We start from the raw sequence: 17,800 nt of genomic DNA, 5'->3' as shown, positions 1-17,800 counted from the left end.
CAGAAGGTACTAAATGCAGCACTACATAAGCAGAGTAATGGGTGGGGGTGCAGGATGCACATCTGCAAATGTGCGTGGGGCTAGCATCTCAACAGGTAAGATGACCATAAACATGTGATGAGGAAGCCACTGCCAGTGCAAAGGGCCTGTGCTAGGAATGTCCCTGGCTAGTCTGAGAGTCTGGCAATCAGAAGCAAGCCAAGGTTCAGGTGTGGTGTGCCATGGCCTGCTCTCTGGCTCTTGGGCTGAGACTGGACTGGAGGAGGTTACTGTGGATAGACATCTAGGAGGGAAGGTGACAATGTGGTACAGGCTGGGCAAGTGGTATCAGCACAGAGATGCTGCACAGTGGGCAGTGCCTGGTGATGGAGCAGTGGCTGGGTATTGAAAAGGTATCAGGGCCTGGCCAGTGGGCTGGGAGCAGCAAGAAGTGGCAGGTGTTGGGGGGACTGTCAGCTGACCCTCCAGTGCGGGACCCTGTCCTACTATGGTGGGAGCTCAGTACAGATGTGTGTAGTAGACCAACCAGTGAGTCCAGCCAGCCCATTACACCCTGCCCTGTATCAGATATGCATAGCAGAGGCACTGAGAGCATGATTAATTCACCAGCTTGCATATGTGGCTGTCCTGTTCTCTCCTGAGATCTCTGGAAACCAGTTTCACCCTAGTCACTGACCCTTGGGTTCATTCTCCAGCCCTGAAAGACCTCACTCCCTCTAGTTCTAGGGGCAGACCCTTCATCACACACATGGGCCGTCCTTTTTTAAGACGCCTCTGGTCTGTCCCCTGGGTTCCTGACCCTGGTCCTCATTTCAACTGGCAGGCTGGCTGTCCTTACATCATGCTGCCCATTTTAGATGTGGGCCTCTCTGGTCTGTTTCTGGGATGGAGTGACAACTCTGAGCCAGCACAGAGGCACAGCTGTGGAGGGACAGTGTGCCACCCTTCCCAGGGACCTGGCATCCATGATGCTCTTTATACTAGTTGCCACTGCTCTTTCCTAACCTGTCCCCATGGCCTGCCACCCCTGCAGACCCCACCTTCCCTGACCACACAACACTCATGGCTGCTCTGAACCCACCAGGATAGGACCAGGCTGTGGAACTCCGGCTCTGACCTTCCTCACACTCCCACCCCACACCTCTCCCCAGAAAGCATCTCCCTTCATCTGCAGCTGCCAGTGAGTTGGCCCCTCTGAGGTGGGGGAAGGCAGTCAAGGTCACCAGGGTGTTGCTGCCCAAGCCAGGCTAAGCCAGGGGCACTCTAGGATGGAAAGACTTATCAGCTTACAGGCAGGCTCCCTCAACAGCACCCCCACACTTCCTTAGGGACAAGCTGCAAGACAGAGGGGAGCATAGCTTCTCACTCTCCAGACCCGCTGCCTGCCACACTCTTTCCTATCCTTATAGGAAAAGCCTACCCTCCACCCCCCCACCCCCACCCAGCCTGGCCAATGGGAAGTGCTCCACTCACCAATTCTTTCCCAGGAAGATGGCTTGTGCTCACTGAGGAGATAATCAGTATTCAACTGTGACTAGATGAGACATGGTCATGTCTGAGGCCCAACAAGAGGCCACTCATATAAGCCAACCCTGCTGAAGATGGTGGAGAGAAGCCTCAAGGGTAGTGAGGCTGCGTCCCCAGCACACTAATGGACTTCCAGTTTCTCTGTTAGCATATACCTTGAATCCTTAAGTTCTTGCCATCCTGTGCCCAGCCAAGGCCCTGCCAGCATGGAGATTGGTGGTGTCTGAGGGTTTCTGTTCCTGTTTTACAGGAGCTACCCTGAGGCTGTTTGTGCCTGTCTCTGGCCATGCCTAGAAACCCCAACAGGGGCCAAGCTCTTTGATACTACCCTAGTTTTCTGACACATCTCCCTGGCAGCAGTGGCCCTGCCACCTCTCAGTTCCACCTCTGGACACCAATGGCTACTCTGTGGTGATCTGGTGTGGGCAAAGAGAGACTGGCCCTGTGGTGGTTGCTCTTCAGATCCTCACACGAGGATGTTAGGCAGAGTGGGAAGACCCCCAACATTACATTCAGCTGGTACCTTAGTGTGCAGGAACAGCAGGAGGGAATGTACACAGAGTTTCCTGAGCCTACATACCTGAGCCATGTGAGCAGTTCATATACTGCTGGCCTCTCAGGCCAGTGTGCAAGCCTGAAAGCCTGAGCTCATCTTAGATATTTCTACCCCCCTTCTTTTCAACAGTGGGTTCTAAACCTTCAGTACTACCCACCCCCAACCCCAGGTTGGCTTCCACCATTAACTGTAGTTTAGAAACCAAGGTTTGGGTTTAGTGTCTTGGCACATGTGTGTAATCTCAGCACTCAATCTCAACTGAGGCAGAAGGGTCACAAGTTACAAGCCAGGCTGGGCTACATAGTAAGACCTTGCCTTTAAAAAAGGATCCAGAAAAGCCTGTGCCTGCAGCCACCACTGATAATCAGTTTCCTTCCCTCTTAATAAGGAAACATTTTCCACTGCCCTTTCACGCCTGGCTTACTGGAACTGCACTCTCTGCTCACAGCTGACATACTGCACGTTCTCACAGGTTTTCCCTGCCTAGACTGGGCCTGCAAGGCTCTTCCTCACTGCAGCCACTTCCCTGTAGTCTCTTAGAAGCCAGGTGTTCTTAAGTGCTGCCTGGCTCTCCTGCTAGCTCTAACTTCCTTTCCCTGCCAGCCCAGCCTCTCCCCCTGAGAAGCAAAGACCCTCTCCAGGGCTGAGGTTTCCCTCTCCAGTCAGATGTTCCAAGCACATCACTGAAATGTCCACAGTCTCTTTAAGGAGCCATCCACACATGATTGTAGACAGCTGTTGGCTGAGCACTGCACATGTGTATAGGGGAGGATGGCACAGTGGGGTCAGGGAGAAGACCTTGTATCCCATCTGGAGCTCAGCTGTGCTTTGCATCTTTTGGCTACCAGGAGGTGGCAAGTGCTGAGGGAGCCTGGGCTAGACCTGTGGCTAGAGACACTCAGGGGACAGCTGTACCTCTAGCACGTCTGCTGCTGTCGCTGAGGTGCTTGCTTGTTGTGATTGTACACATGTAAAAATAGGTCTGAGGGACAACCAGATCTTTGCAGATAGATACTAGAGTTTAAAGAGGAGACTTCCTCGGGGCCTTTTAGCTGGGAGACCAGGCTTTCACCCAACCCATTACCCACTAGTACACCCAGAATTCAGTCTAACCTGGCCTGGGTAGTACCTGCTGTTATTTTTTTTTTAATAGACCTTTTTTTTCCTTAAACTGTACTTTAAAAACAACCCCATACCCCAACTTTAGTGGAAAACCAGGCACTTGTCAAAATGAAGCCATCTGAAACTATACAACAGTGTAAAGGAACTGCTTTTGCTGCATGAGGGCCAGGCAAGGCCACTTCCTGCTTGTTAAACAACAGAGATTAGCACCTGCTGGAGGCAAGAGAGTCACACAGGCCCCAAAGAAGGACTTTCTCCTCAAAGGAAAAGGACTGTGAGAGAGAAATCAAAAGAATTAGCTTCCTTATAAGAAAGGCTAGAACAGTTATGGCCTCTAGTCACCTCATACAGTCATAACCCCCCTGCTCTGAGAAGCTGGGTTCTTCCCCACTGCCTCTTGGAAATATGGTTGGAGCAAGAGAGAAGCTTGGAGCTAGAGAGGCCCTCTCTGCTGGGATACCAGTAGGCTGGGGCTCTCAGTCTGTGGTATGTGTTAAAACTGCCAGTACCCCTCACCCTCAGGCCAGAGGCTACCTCTTGTCGCAGAAAAGTGGGTCATCCACTCTGGCTCAGTTCCACTGGCCTGTTCAGCGGGGTGTCCTCCACTGCTCTGCTGACTCCTCTTAAATAACCCAGCTCATGTACAACAGCTTGAGGCTGTTCACCCTTAGATCTGTGCAGATGAGCAATCAATCAGCTGGTGATGATCAATATCGTGCCCCAACTCCAGTGTGTGTAGTCTTGCTTGGGGCAAAGAACCCAGCAGAGCAATGGGTGAGGAGAGGTTGCGCATGTGCATTAGGTGCTCATATTCTTGTTGGAAGGATTATGAACAAGTCAGTCAGGATATTCCTGATAAAGGAAGGCTAGTGCTATGGAGACCAGGACACAGAAGATGCAGAAGGTGTGAGTGAGAAACAGTTGAGGACATGAAGGGCCAGAATAACTTCTAGAGCATCTAGAGAATCTCACAGATGGAGCAGCAAAACATACAGTCTATTTTTTCTAGGATTCATCATAGCAGTCTGAGGGAAAAGCCTCTGGAAACCACATCTGCATCTCAAAGGTGGGGTTCTAAGCCCGAGAACTGCCCTTCAAAAGCTTTTGAGGCTCACACCTGGAGCAGAGAGCTGATGTGGACAGACTGAGTGTTCTTGGGCAGGGCAGGGCAGGGCAGTGCAGGGTTAGGTTCCCTGTGGGACAGCACGGGGCTGTCTGGGCTCCTGGACAGGGGAGAAGCACTTTCATGTTGCAGTCTCTACGCGTTGCAGTATGTGATGGCATGTGGACCCTTGTTGGGGAGGCAACACACTGAACCACACTGTGTGCTGGGTAAGGGCAAGCTGGCACTGAATCCATGCTTGTCTGGCAGGTGTAGACAAAAATTCCCTGCTTTTCCAGCTCAGCTATCTGAAGCATCCTCTTTAAATGGCTGGCTGTCCAGCTCCCCACTAGGCCCCAGCAGGGCTGCCTTGCTCTCAAAGCATCAGCCCAGCACCAAGCAGTGCCAATAAGAAGCAGGTGCTCAGTCAGTATCTGGGACAACGCCAGTGCCCCACTGTACTCTCCTTCTCTCGTGGACATAGCCAGCAGTACCCTACTGCACTTTGTCCTCATGGCCACAGCCAGCAGTACCTCACTGCACTATGAACCCCCACAGATAGAGCCACCATCTTGCATTTTGCTCTGCATCTGCCAATGGACCCAGCCACCAGCATTCTGCCCCTCTCCCCTTCTAAGGACACTGCTCTATTGCACTCTGCTCCTCCCATTAACATAGCTACCAGCACCCCACTGCTCTTTTCCCCTCCCATGGACACAGTTACCAGCACCCCGCTGCCCTCTCCCCCTCTGATAGACATGGCCACTAGCACCCTGTGCACTCTCCCCACTGCCCCACATGGGCACAGCCTCTTTGTGTGGCTGCCTATAGGAAGGGCCTGATGGCTTTAGGCTTTTGATACAACACGTATTTTGGGACGAAAAAGCCACATCTTCCTGAAGAGATAAAAACTACTCACACTAATGCCTGTGTCACTGGACAAGAGTCTGGGACAGGCTACCCTCGAGCTCCTACCTTGGCTGTATCTCTCTACTCCTGTACCCACAGTCCTCTGCCTGCCCATCTGGTTGCAAATGTCCTCCTTGGATAAGATCAGGGCACTCAGCCTTCACTTTGCCACTCAGTGTCATGTGACCTTGAACTAAGTGTGGCATAGAACTGGTAGTGGGCCTGGCCCTGACCAGACTGTATGTATAGTACTCCTAGCGTCCCCATTGGGAGCCAGTCTGGGCTCCTGCTCTGCCCCTCTGCCCCAGCTGCCAGCTCTATTTCCCTTGAAGCAGGTGCTGGGAAAAAATTTGCAGAACAGATGGATGGGTAGATGGATGAATACCAAAAAATATGCAGAGCTCAAAGCTTCCCAGTACTTCCTTTTGAGGGTTACCTAGCATGACCTCTTCCAGGAGCGTGCAACAGAGGGGTCACACCAGAATACAACCATATCATGCCTTGGACCTTAGATCTCTGCTGACCCACAATGGCTCTTCAAGCTTTCACCACAAGGACTCAGACCCAGGTCTCTCGATCACGTCCCTTGCTTCTCCCTGTCCTCTGGCTCCTACTCCCTACACACTCCTAAAGCAGGTATTTACCCTGGCCTTTCAAGAGTTGCAAGCTAGTCCATCAAGGACTTCAAACTCAACAGTTACTAGTTCCTTCTCACATGTGGGGCAACAGTCCTCCTAAAGCTTCTATATGCTTCCCCTCAACACTTTTTGTGCAAGAGTAGTGCTCTACCATTTTAGCCACAGCTTCACTTCCGGCTTTTTGGTGGTTAACTGGAGATAAAAGTCTCATGGGACTTTCCTGCCCAAGCTGGCTTCAAAATAAGATCCTCAGATATCAGCCTTCTGAGGAGCCAGGATTATAGATGCGAATCAATGCCTGGATCTTATATCTATTAATGACCAAAATTTACCCTCAGAGTTGGAGTTGCTGGGCTGACTGCTCTACTGAAAAGTGAGTTACAGCAGGAAGTGCTAGCAATAGCTCTAAATGTTTTATTTGCACTTAAAACAGACACAGGTTCATTCACATACTTCGATGCAGAGAGAGTCAGGGTCAAGACCTTTACCTGGAGCACAGGCCCACATTTTGGATTTGCCAGCACTGTCCTTGCTCAAACAACAGCACACCAGTGTGACATCTAGTTAACTTTCTCCAACATCACTGAGGTGGCAAAGTAATCAGAATTCAAACCCCAGGTTGTTAGAATTTTCTGTCCTCACACTTCACTATTTGCCTACACTAAACCATGGCTTTTGAAGCTTTCCAAAGCACCTACTCTCATTTGAACAGAAGCCTATTTTATATTCATCTTCTATCGGTTTATGTGATATTCAAGGACAACAGGTTTAGGACAAACACAGCTGACATAAAGGAGTGAAAGCAAAAGAGCTTGGAGGGTATCAAAGGCTGCCCACTGGCCTGGGTGCTCAGTCAGCCATGGATACCAGCCAGCATGCCTTCCAGCAAGGATTCACCCAGCAAGCTGATGCCAGAGGGAAAAGGGTATCTCACCAGTTTTCTGTAAGGCTTGAAATGACTCTGCATTTCACTTATCACAAAGGCTCCTGCAAATGTTTGAAAAATGATAGCATGTGTGCGTGTAAGATATTACTGATAAGGGACATGTTTGTGGGTTCTTTGCTGTCACCCAAGTCAGGGACTAGGCTACTGGGTTAGCTCCTCTTTCCCCCCACAATCTGCCTCATCCATAAACTGGCAGCAGGTCTCCCTTTCTTTGCCTCCTCCAATCTCTCTGCTTATTTTAGAACTAGGATGCAAGTAGAATGAGCAGAATTAGTACATCCACTGTCCCCATCCACAAACAGGCCCTAGTCAATGCCTGTGTTCCAGCTGTGTATTTCTGTGCTAATCTGAGACCACCACAAGGCTCTTTCCAGTGTCCCTGTGTTGTCTTGGCTTTGGACACGCTCAGCCACGTGTCCACTCTTCTGGCCTACAGCCACCAAGGCTGGCCAGACAAGAGGTGATAGCATCACCAAAAGAACACTGACTCAGAAGGAAATCAGGCCAGATGCTTCCTTGAGCCAGGAGTAAATAAGTAGATAAAATGGAGAGTTTCTACCTATAAGAGAAGGAGGAAATGACAGCCAAGATGTAGAGCCTTCAATGAGAACAACATCAAAGGGACTGCTGCCTTAGGAAGCTCTGCCCCAGGCCCCTCAGTTGCCAGAGGGAAAGTTAATTGCTGACTTTTGGGTCTCTCTGTTGGGTGGGAAATCTGACTTTATCATTCTGGGTCCCTGTAATTTCCTGCCCCTGCCACTGAGTGTGACAGCCAACAATCCCATCCCTCCTACTCTTGAACCCTATTTGCTGAGGATTTCATGGGGCCAGCTGAGAGTCTGGCTCCTTCCCAGGCCCTCTCGGCCTCCCTGCAGCCCCTTTCTCTGTCCCTCTCCTAAGGCAAGCAGTCCCTTCCATTTGTCTGTTCCTTTTTCTTCCTTGCTCTTCCCCAAAGTCTGTTTCCTGAGGCTTTTAAATTCATACCTATATATTCAGACCCAACTTACCCAGGGAACTGGATGCTCGGAAAGGTGTAGGTTTATGGTCTTTCTGTGACCTAAGAATGTACATTTTGTCAAATGCTGTGGGTCCTCCTGAGTCCAGCAGTGTAGAACCCCTGCACTGGGAGCTACTGCTGCAGATTTGGCTCAGAGCTGGCCCTGGTCCTCCTGCCTGTGACAGGCCTCTCCCAAGAGGGTCTAAGCCTACAGTTTGCCCTCAACTTATCTTGATAAAGTCCTCAAGTGGCACTAGCCAAACATGGTGGGCATTCTTAAGCCAGTGACCAATAGATGGAGAATGTTCAGGAGAAATATTCAAGAGAAGGACCCAAGACAGGATCAGAGAAGAAGCGGGGCACAGTGAGGTTTCAGTCATGGCAGAGCCTTGGCCTAATAGGTTAGAAGGGCCTTCTAGCTGGCTACCTTGAGGGAATAAGGCAGATCGTCCTAGTCATTTCAGGAAGGGGTTCTAAAAGCATGGAGAAGAGACTCAATCAGTATCTACACCCTCAGGGAGGGGTGTAGTGATGAACTGTTGGACTAGAACTACTGACAGTGCAGCTCTAGTAAGGATACGGTGGCATGTATGGCATGCTTTCCCTCTACTTATTTCATTTTTTTTGGGTGGGGGTGCTGGTCCTGGGGTTTGAACTCAGGGCCTAGGCACTATACTGAGCTCTATTTTGCTAAAGGCTAGTGTTCGACCACTTCAGCCCAGCTCCATTTCTGGATTTTTTTTTTTGCTGGGGGGTAATTTACTGGAGATGAATTGTCACATGGACTTTTCTGCCTGGGCAGGCTTTGAGCCACAATCCTCAAATCTCAGCCTCCTGAGTTGCTAGGATTACAGGCATGAGCCACCGGTGCCTGGCTTCCCACTTCCTTTTTTTTTATTGTGAAGATACTATACAGAGGGTTACAGTTACATGAGTAAGGTAATGAGTACACTTCCTATTGAGCATTGTTACCCCCTCCATTGTTTTCCCCCTACCATCCCTTCCCTCTCTACCTTCCCCAGGTTCTTTTTTTTTTTGATTGTGATTAAGTGATTACATAATTTCCCGAATTTCGCAGTATTGTGGAATAATGATGCTCATTTAAAGTCACAAGTTCATTCTAACTTTCCAGGAGCAAATTGTCTATCACAGTCTATAACATATAACGGTGTACACATGTTATACACCATACATGTGATCAGCAGCATGGGGATATTTAGTAGTGGTTCGACCAGATGAGTAGGAGTTCTTTGTTTCTTAAGTCCTGTTAGTTTTGTTGTATCACCTAACATTTTGGATTTAGCATCCACTTATCAGGGAGACCATGTACCTTTTGTCTCTTTGCTCTTGGCTTACCTTACCTCGCTTAACATGATTCCTTCTAGCTCCATCCATTTCCCTGCAAATGCCATTATTTTGTCATTTCTAATGGCTGCATAATATTCCATTGTGTATAGATACCACAATTTTTGGATCCATTCATCTGTGGTGGGGCATCTGGGTTGTTTCCATATCCTAGCTATTGTGAACAGTACTGCAATACATATGGAGATGCACGTGTCCTTGTATATTGGTTCCTGTTCAGGGTAGATGCCTAGAAGTGGTATGACTGGGTCCTAAGGGAGGTCAATCCCCACTTCCTTTTTTTAACAGGGTCTGGTACCTCAGGTCAGAATCAGGTCTGGCTGGAGACTCCAGGAAAGCTCTTGGTGGGTACCCTGACTATGGAGCCCACACCGCGCAGCCTCTCTTCTAGACTGCAGTGGCAATACAACTGTCCACAGCCCCATGAACTCAGTGCTCCAGCAATAGCCAAGGGGAACTTTGTAAAAACAAGACACAGTGGGTTTCTCTTGTGCTTGAAGCCTTCTGTCCTTCTCCATCGCAGTTTGGAGCCATGGTCACAGTCCTTCCAGGGCTCTTTGTCCTCCCAAATGAGGCATTCAGTGGTGTTTGAGAAGGGACAGTGCTATGGATGTTTGGACCAAGGGAGTAGGTTTGCATTGTCTATAGGAGGGCAGAGTGGCCTTTAAGGAGGACACATCTGAGCCATCAGATCTGCCTGCCTCCCCTCTACTCTGTGCTGTGCTAGCCCCTTGATACCCTCCCTGCTGACTTCCAGCATTCATAGCTGTCTCTCAGTGTCTTGGTGACAGTTGGCCCTTCCATCTGGAAAGTTCTCTTCCAGAACCACCACAGATTTAATGCCACATTTGCTTCTCCCACAATGCTCATGACAGTGGAAGCACCATATACAGGGGCTGCTGGTCTGTTTGCTCACTGACATATCCCATGGGCCTACAAGTACTAGATATTCCAGGTACTGGAAATTCAATCCCTTGTAACTAAGTCCTCCCATGTCAATTGAGGGCAGAGAGGGGATGACCTGAGAATCTGTTCAGTCTTCTGGAAAGGCCCTTCTGCTGGGGGCACATGGTATGTGGATGGTCAAGTGTGAGGCTGCCACCAGGCCCAACGGATGTCTTCTCATAAGTCCTCTGGGGTGAAGTTTCTGTTGTGTTAATAGGAAGCTTGCTCCCATAACACACACACACACACACACACACACACACACACACACACACACACACACACACACATGTAGTTCTTCAGCTCACTTTGCACTCTTGGCCCTTTCCCACCCAGCATAGGTTTCTGTTGTGTTAATAGGAAGCTTGCTCCCATAACACACACACACACACACACACACACACACACACACACACACACACACAATGTAGTTCTTCAGCTCACTTTGCACTCTTGCCCCTTTCCCACCCAGCATTTAGCCTCCTTCCTGTGCCAGTGATAGGGGCATTTCCCCAAACCCTGGAAAGCTCAGGGTCTAGGGCTGCAGCTTATCCTATCCTAGAACATACATGGGCTTGAGATCAAGTAGTAGAGGGCAAGCTCAGCCCCCTCCAGTGCAGGGGGCAGGGATGAGGGTGCTGTTATGACCAAGAGGCTCACCAGAGGAAATGTGTGCAGCTGGGGGATAGGTAGGGACAAGAGAAGCCCCTTCAGTGCTTCTGTTCAGTCCCAGCCATAGGGCAGGGCAGGGAAGGGCAGGGCTCGGAATGTGTGTGCGTGCATGGTGTTATCATAGAGGAAATCGATGCCTGGCACTGGCCCAGTGTTTAAGGGAAATGAATAGATTTTGGCCGAGGACAAAGAGAGTTTGATTAATCAGAAATTGGATAATGGCGGCAACACTCTAATTATTTTTCTTCCCGGCATTTTATCGAGAAATATGTTTACACAGCATATCAGAGGTAATGGAGTGGGTGTGGGGGGGCTGCCATACTTAGAGGGAAAGTCTAGCTTGGGGACAGGCCACTTGGACCCACACTAGCATTGATGGATGGTAAGGGTCCTGGTAACCAGTCCAGAGAGCCACAGGAAGCAGGAAAGGTAGATGGGACATGCCTGAGATGACACACAGCTAGAACAGCTAAGGCTAGAAAGGACATGCCATACAGAGTGGAGCAGGAGAGAGGAAAGAAGTATAGGACAGTCAATCAACACAAAGCCCCCACTCTAATCTAGAGACTGCTGCTTCCCTGGCCTCACCACCTCCCTCCCTTTCATCCAACCCCATAATAGCAAAGGAGCAAAAGGGCAAATGCCACCAGCTCAAGTCAAGCTGCTTCTCCCACGAGGATCTCAGGCCTTGCTGGAGCCGGCACCATAAGAGGTGCTGAGGAGTCTAGGTCTTCAAACCTGCATCAAAGAGGGTCTCCAGAGATCACCCACCTCAGCAGTTTGCAGGATATTCTCATTTTGAAGGCTGATGGAGCATTCCATGGCCCACGTCAGATAGGAACAATGGGTCCCCCCATAGGACAAAAAGCCTATAACTCACATACCACGTTTCTCCCTGTTCCCTCTTCCCATGTGGCCACACTCGACACAGCTTAGTACCTCCTTTCATTGTCACCTGATCCATATAGACAGGTAGCATTCTTGGGGATCCATTTTGGAACAAAACCCTATGTGAACTTTATGTCTAGGAATAGGCTCTCAACCTTGCTAAGTGATTGAGACTCTGCCTTTTCTTCTTCACCAGTTAATTCATTTATTCTGTGTACAGAGATTGTCATGGGCCAGGCAGGAGGCAAGGAATCAGCTAAGAGGAGAAGAGTCAACAAATAATGATCTGAGCTGCTCATAAACTCCATATGTCAGCTGGGGAAGCACTGAGGATGGAGCACTGGAAATCCTCATCTAGTATGGGGCCAGGGGCACTGTTCCCAAGGAAGGAGAGATAGGGATGAGATAGGGCAACACTCAAGTTGCCTTTCTCAGGGGTGTGGCACGAGAAAGGAAAGGGCCAGATGCAAAAGGTTCAAGACTGGCCAGCTGCTGGCAAGCATGTCTTAACCCTGACTCCTGGACCTGCTAAAGACATCATAATCAACCATGCTATGCTTCCTCTCTGAGCTACAATATACCCTTAGAATCCTCTTCAGCACTGTGCTTTGGGCAGCCACTCCAAGTTTGGAATAGAAAGTAAAAACTTCTTATTCAGTACCCTGACTCAGCCAGAGCCTTTATGTTAAGGGTGAGGTAGGCTGGGAGTGCATCTCGGTTGTAGACCACTTGCCTAACATGGGTGAGGCTCTGAGTTTCACACTTAGCACTGTATAAATACATACATACACATATGCATGCATGTATGCATGCTTACCAAACAATAAAGTTGAGGAAATCAAGGCTTACAAAGTGAAAAGATTTACCAGGTTCACCTTTATAGGCAGACCCAGATCCGGACAGGCTGCTCCTTGTCCTAGGGAGCAAGATCCATGAGCATCTGGAAAGGCCACTCTGCTATCACCATGTTCCTTTATTTCTAGCAGAGTCTTGTCTCATGTTCTTAGTACACTTTCCTATGGACAAACCTCTGTAGGTCATAACTATGTGAATCTTCCCCACATTTGACCAAGTCCTGGATGAGGCACATCATATCACTGAAGGTGACACCAGGTGTCAGCCTGAATCATCCAATTCAGTGGAAGAAGACAGACAATCCTCTCACCTCTGGTTGACAAGTGCACCATGGTTGAGCCAGATGGGACCCAGTTTGTGGTCTCTACCTGTGGATGGTTTGTGTTGTGTAGTCAACCCAAGGTGCCCATCCTATACTGTTCAGACAGGATGAATGGGGGCATGTCTGCTTGGTAGTGCTTGCTCACTGTCCACAAGGACTTCCTGGACACATCCTGGGAGGCAAGCGGAGCAAAATTCTTACCTCACAGAGCTTACACTGAAGCCCAGAAGACAAAAGAAAACACAATAATTAAATAAAATATGGAGCATATAGACTACGACAAGTGCCAAGGGGAAAGAAAGCATTCGGAAGGGACACTGGAGAATGTAGGGGGCACAGGCATTAATACAGACAGGCCCCAACAAGCCTCAAGTGGGCATGAGGTTGAGGATCTAGAGATTCCTTTTATGTGGCAATATCTGAGAAGGAGTAGCAGCTGCAAGGCCCAGCTGGCTTTGTGGAGAAAAAAACCAGAGCAGCTGGAGGACAATAATTTTAGGCAAAAACCAAGCATGTGCAAAGATGGCAAGTTCCCATGCCACCTCCACTAAGGACCTGACCTGGCAGCCAGCTCTCAGTCACCAGCCTAGTGTTAGCATAGAAGGGAACTTGTAGCCTATGAGCTTCTGTTCTCACTTTAAAGAAAAGAAAACAGAGGCCCAAAGAGGTGTATATAGCATCAGTCCAAGGGGACTGGTTGCAGGAGCTGAATCCAGTCCCCAAGCTCCCTCTCCTAGGGGTGGATTGAGAAAGGATCAGGCTGGAAGGATGTGGCCTATGTGGAACAGGCCAGGGCTTAAGAGCTGGAAGCACTGCCATGCTGGCTCTGGCTCAGGTCTTACCAGGCCTCCTCCACCATCCTTCTCATGACCAACTAGGCAATGGAGCCAGGCTGTGCAGAAGGAGGCTGGGCCACCTCAAGGTGCTGAGAACCCTCAGGTTCCTGGACATCTACAGTCTTTGTCCTTGTGCTGGCAGCTCTAGTGGTGAGAAGATGAGATGAGCACTGGCCTGCTGGAAGCACTTGGCTATGAAATCCAGGACAGATTTTCTGTGCTTCATACCATTGAGAACACCTATATCTGTCTCTGGAAAAGCATGCACACAGTCCATTACTCCACCCTCCCAACATTTTGAGGGATTTTGGATTTCATGACTCACAGAGGAAGCCTCAACAAGGTGGTAAAAGGACTCAGACCTGGCCCCACTGAGGAACCCTGTCTTGGCAGCTCTCTACCCCAGGAGCATGGGTCTGAAAAGTTCTCTTGACCACTGTGCCCCCACCCCCAGCATGGCCATGATCATAAGAGACCAGGCTGAACTCTCAGGTTTAGGCCATGTTTCTGGTTTGAGGCTGCTAGGAGAAACAGCAAGTTGCCACTGTTTGTAAGGCCCCTCCCTGCACTGTGGCTTTTAACAGTCTAGTTCTTAGCACTGTTCAATGAATTCTCCAGGGATATCTCTAAAAGAGAGTTATACCTTAATTTAGAAGCAAATAACTCAAAACTCCGTGATGAAGCAGACTCCTGTGGAAAAGAGATGAACTCAAGGAAGCCATTGTGTGCAGATGCCAGCCGTGCTCACACAAGGTCTGCTTCTGGCTGACTTCCAGATGTGCTACTTGCTGACCAAGGGGCTGCTAGATTCTGGGGATGTACAAACAGAGGGGGAAGAGGTGATTCTTCCCCATCTGCAGGCGATTCTTCACTTACTTTGTGACTTTGGGCTCCTGGACAGGGAGGCTAGGGCAAGAATCGCAGGCTGGGTTTGACTGGTCCCAATCCATGTGGCCACTCAGAGAAAGGAAAGGGAAAGAAAAGGAGTGAGGACACATCATGCCCTTATTAGGCCTTTTCTCTCTACCCACCACAGCCTTAGTACTGTCCCCATGGTCTGTAGGACCAGGCCAGTTTCCCAGGTACACACCTAAGTAGTCATATAGGACCCCACGGTAGGCTTAATGCCCTGTGACATGTCACCATCATGCAATGCATAATAATGTCTTAATAACTCCATAAATTGTGCAGCCAGAGCTGCCAGTTTTGCTCAGTCCCCAGGTACCCATCTGCCCTGGTATTTGTTTCAGGAGACATATCCTCTGGATGCCTTGTTTTCCAGACTCCTGAGAGGACATCATGAAGGCCCTCCTACTCCACAGGCTCACCAGCCCACCACCAGCACCTTTAGGACGCATCTACCTTCGATCCTCAAGTAACCTTAGCTGCTTCTCTCAAACTCTGATGTCAAAGATTCCAGGTTGCTAGCTCTAGCCTCACTCTTCTCTCTGGCCACTGCATAGGCCTGTATCTACTAGGATCTTAGATCAACTCCTGGTCCTCTGTGTCTCACAAATGAGACCGTCCATGTATTCCTCAGCCAGAGCCAAAGCTCTATCCATCACCAGGTCTGATCTACCACTCTTGAAAATGAATCTCTAATTCAGCCACCTCTCATCTCTGCTGTTCCCACCTCTCTGTTCATCTTCCTCACCTGAAATGTAACATGGCTATAGATAACTTCAAGTCTTACCTCTAGCTCAGTTTACTCTCTCATATCAACAGAGGTCTTTGTGTAAATGTGTGTATATGTCTGTAGGCATGTATGTATGTATGTATGCATGCCTGCATGCATACATTTGATTTATTTTAGGTGCGGGGTGGGGGTGGGGTAAGAACCCAAGGCCTCACCCCTTCTAGGCTATTACTCTACCATTGAGCTATACTCCAAGCCCAGCAGAGCTCTTTTGAAAAGCATAAATTAGTTCAAGTCTCCCCTTTGCTCTAAACAGGTCTTCCTACCTATCTCACTGGAAGTAGGAATCCTCCCAGACAACCTACCAACAAACCTACACTGGGCTCCAGTCATCTGGCTTTTCCCTCCCTCCTTTCCTTCCTTCCTTCTCTCTGGCTCTTTCTGTCTCCTCCCCCCTCCCCCTGCCTCTCTGACAAGCTCTTGCTATGTAGCTATGTAACTAGGCTGGTCTCAAACTCCCCACCAAGCATTAGTTTATGAGTCTATGACACTATGCCCAGGTTTAGCCACCTGGTCTTCTGGCAGGGCTTCTAGCAGCTGAGCAGTGTTCCCTCAATGCCTCTGCACCTGCTGTGCCCTCCTAGTATGCTTCTTCTTTGAACATAACATAACTTGCCTAGGGCTACTCCATGGCACTGTACTAGTCCCACCTCAGAGACGTCATGTCCTCACCCCTGCTTCTGGTTTCAGTGTTCCACACAGCAAGGTGCTCATCCCCCTGTTCTTGGTTACATGTGTTATTGTCCGTATATGAGATGTGAGCCCTAGGAGTGGGCACTGCATCCCTGCCATACCCCTGGGCCAGCATGCAGCAGACACTCGTAAATATTAGCTGAATGAATGAATGAAGGCCTTGTATAAGGTTAGGGTTCTGCTCCTCAGGCTCATAAGAGGGCTGGTGTCAGCTCCAGTGTGCTCCAGAATTGACATATGATCCCTGTGGGCTCATTCTTTTTTTTTTTTTTTTTTGGTCTGGTCATGGGGCCTGAGCTCTGGGCCTGGGCGCTGTCCCTCAGCTCTTCAGCTCAAGGCTAGGGCTCTACCACCTGAGCCACAGTGCCACTTCTGGCTTTTTTTTCTTTTTGTTTATGTGGTGCTGAGGAATCGAACCCAGGGCCTCAGGCATACAAGGGAAGCACTCTACCACTGAGCCACCTTCCCAGCCCTGTGGGCTCATTCTTATGAAGAGCTTCCACTGCCATTGTGGACAACACAAGGGGCTAAACATGTGGGAAGGCTGGTGTGGGAGCTAGGCAGGGCACTTATGGCTCTGTTTACAGATAAGGACAAGAAGGCTCTGAGAAGATGGGACTGGATCAAGAGGCAGTGGGATCAGAGCCTGATCCTACCTCTTCTTTATACCTAAATTGGAGTTCTTGTGTCATGAGAAGCTGGGTGCCCCTTTGCCCTTCCCAGTCCACACAGCTGTAGTGTGGCAGCTCTTGGGGACTGACCTTTGGCGTCTGCCCTGATGCCTCTATTTCCCTTCATATTAATTTTAGTCAAGCATAGGACTCAAAGGCTGCCCTAGAGGTTCTACTGTTACCCCAGTTTCCTTCCTTGGGGTTTTGGAAGATAGGTACACTAATCTGCCTCCTTCAGAGTTCCCCTTTGCCTGCTGCGGTCAGAGTCTGTGAGCTTGCCTTTATAGGCAGAGTGTTTATGTCTCCCAGGTTGCCTTATCCTAGCTTCCAGGGAAGGAAACCACATGCACAGCTGTCCAAATTCACACACCAGACAACTGAGTGGCTAGGCTGAGGCCATGCTCTGAGTTCAGTTGTGAGAAGGCCTACCACTTTAGCAGCCAAGTCTTTACAATTACCCAGATGTTTGCTAGAATCACCCTAGAAGCTCCTGATGTCCAGACCAAGCCATTTTTTTTTTCTTTTGGGAAACAAGTTTGAGAGGCAGAGCACAGAAGAGGAATCTATCTCTGTCTCCAAACCAGAGTCCATAGCAGGCCCCTTGGATGAGTCGAGTGGAAAAACAGACCACATACTCCATGCAGGCAGGCCCTGTTCTTACTACTGGTTCTTGGGCTTTAGCTAAAATGTGTGTAGGCAGGGGAGGGGGGGATACTACCCAAATGAGTAATAAACAGCCCTTTCAAAGACAGAGAGACAGACAGACCCACAGAGCAAAGAAAGATGGGGGAGGGGCAAACCACTCTGTAAGTGAGGGAACAGATCTAGGGCAGAAGGTAACTCTGGCCTTCCAAGGGGGAAGAACTCTGTCTTATTCACCGCCTGTTGCAGAAAATCAACATCTGTTAGAGGAACACACAGGAAGAATTAAACCAAATGCCAGTATCTCATCATTCCAAAGGAGGCACATTGAAGGCACACTGATTCATGCAAACAGGAGCCAGCCCTCTATACCCCCTATTGATCCCTAGATGCATATTCCTAGGTCATAGTCACAAAT

General features: G+C 49.4%; 2 protein-coding genes across 3 annotated transcripts in view; one reads left to right on the top strand and one right to left on the bottom strand.

Moving 5' to 3' along the window:
- Rsph14 (radial spoke head 14 homolog) overlaps nt 1-17,800 on the top strand; it is a 76,361-nt gene that overhangs the window by 45,589 nt on the left and 12,972 nt on the right. The gene's annotated exons all lie outside the window — the stretch shown is intronic.
- The window catches only part of Gnaz (G protein subunit alpha z), a 51,985-nt gene that overhangs the window by 32,335 nt on the left and 1,850 nt on the right, over nt 1-17,800 (bottom strand). The window contains exon 1 of one of the 2 annotated variants that reach the window (XM_042666344.1): nt 14,557-14,626. The exons of the other annotated variant lie outside the window; for it this stretch is intronic. The gene's annotated coding sequence lies outside the window, so the exon portion shown is untranslated. Of the gene's footprint in view, nt 1-14,556; nt 14,627-17,800 lie in introns of those variants that run through there. 2 annotated transcript variants of the gene reach the window in all.

Source organism: Dipodomys spectabilis, unplaced genomic scaffold, assembly GCF_019054845.1.
Source record: "Dipodomys spectabilis isolate Male_0828 unplaced genomic scaffold, ASM1905484v1 ptg000363l, whole genome shotgun sequence".
Lineage (NCBI taxonomy): Eukaryota > Metazoa > Chordata > Mammalia > Rodentia > Heteromyidae > Dipodomys > Dipodomys spectabilis.
Note: the sequence above shows the minus strand (reverse complement) of the source record. Positions and strands in the feature narration are given on the sequence as shown.